The 1,755-nt window shown below is 37.6% G+C and overlaps 1 pseudogene; it reads left to right on the forward strand.

Moving 5' to 3' along the window:
• The first annotated feature begins 424 nt into the window (after positions 1–424).
• Positions 425–1,388, forward strand: LOC149456509 (uncharacterized; annotated as a pseudogene).
• The last annotated feature ends 367 nt before the right edge of the window (positions 1,389–1,755 follow it).

The raw sequence follows: 1,755 nt of genomic DNA on the forward strand, positions 1-1,755 counted from the left end.
TGAACATGTACTGGAAATCCAATGACAATGAAGCAACAAAAAGATCAGTATGGGCATTGTATATAATGCCAAAATGATTTTCTTATTCTATAAAGACAATTTAATGCCCCGTACACACTATAAGAAAATCGGACGAACAATTGTCCGGTTATCATCGATCGTACACTGCTGGACGAAAGCAATGTGCTTTTATGCATGAGAATATTGTACGATATAAAGGCATTGCGTACGAACATCGTAGCGTAACTGTGGAAATGATGTAATGTACGTGTTACCCTGTAGCCACGCCTTTCGGTGTCATATTTGTTTTCCCTCAGCAACGGATCTTTCGTGATGAATTTTCGGAATAATCATGGATACCATATCCGAATGTTCTGAAGATACTGCAATTGCCATTATGGGTTTTGGAATTCTGGCCATACAGAGGCAACAGAGAAAAAAGACAAAAATGAGGCTCTGGTGCAAGAAATGGCTACTAAGGCGTGGCCAGTATTCCCACATGTCTCTGTTGAGAGAATTGCATGAGAACAATCCAGATGATTTTGGAAATTATTTGCGAATGAATGACAACTGCTTTAATCAAATCTTGACTGCAGTAAAGCCACACATTGCAAAGATGAATACCGTTTTCAGAGAAGCAATCAGTGTTGAGCAACATTTGATTGCCACACTATGGTATCTTGCCACAGGGCGAAGCCTGCAGGATTTGAAATTCACCACTGGCATTTCACCACAAGCCCTTGGAGTAATAATTCCAGAGACCTGCAGGGCCATCATCAAAGTCCTACAGGATGAATACATTAAGGTACAAGTTATTTTTTACTTGCCCCATTATAAATCCTAAATCATTAATGCTCATGTATTTTTATGGAAAATAATGTCTGAATTCCCTTAATGAAGTTTAGACAATGCCTGCACTACAGTGTTTTGTTTAAATTGTCTTACCAATTTTTTTCTTCTTTTGCTGATTACAGTTTCCAAGCAATTCTGAAGAGTGGAAGGAAGTTGCTAGATAATTCCATGAACAGTGGCAATTTCCCAACTGTGGCAGAGCTATTGATGGGAAACATGTCCGAATAAATCCTCCAGCAAACTCTGGCTCCTTCTTCTACAACTACAAGGGCTTCTTTAGTATAATAATGATGGCAGTGGTAAATGGAAAATATGAGTTCATCTACCTTGACATTGGCAAGAACAGTCGCAATTCTGATGGTGGATTTATTGACCAGACAGAATTTCAAAAACGCATGCTGACTGTAACTCTTAACCTACCAAACTGTGATGAAAACATTGAGGGGATGAACTTCGTATTTGTCGCTGATGAAGCCTTCGCACTGAGTGAAAATTTACTGAAGCCATTCCCCATGATGAAAGGCATAAAACTATAAAGTTAATTGCAAGTTATGGTCAAGCAGTCTAGAAGAGTCACACAAATATGCTAGGTTTACTCTCCAAAGTTTATTGCTGAAGCGTTCATATCTATAGAGAGTACATTTGTTGTTTGAAACACTTTTTTCTTGTCTACCAGAAAAATAAACAAGACAGTAAAGTGTTGTTTGCAGATAGCAGGTTTGGAAAGGAAACTGTATTGTAATTAATGGCATTGGTGATAAAAATCAATCCCTTTCTCTAAATGATAAATAGATATGTGCATAGAGCAGCAACTTGTAAAAGGCACCTAAAGGATATGAACTTGGTGTTTATATTAACAGATAATTCAGTGATAATGGAAAAAAAGTTGATACAGTGGACATA

This window comes from Staurois parvus, unplaced genomic scaffold (genome assembly GCF_062004578.1).
Source record: "Staurois parvus isolate SC_StPar_1 unplaced genomic scaffold, SC_StPar_1.0 ptg000361l, whole genome shotgun sequence".
NCBI classification, from domain to species: Eukaryota; Metazoa; Chordata; class Amphibia; order Anura; family Ranidae; genus Staurois; species Staurois parvus.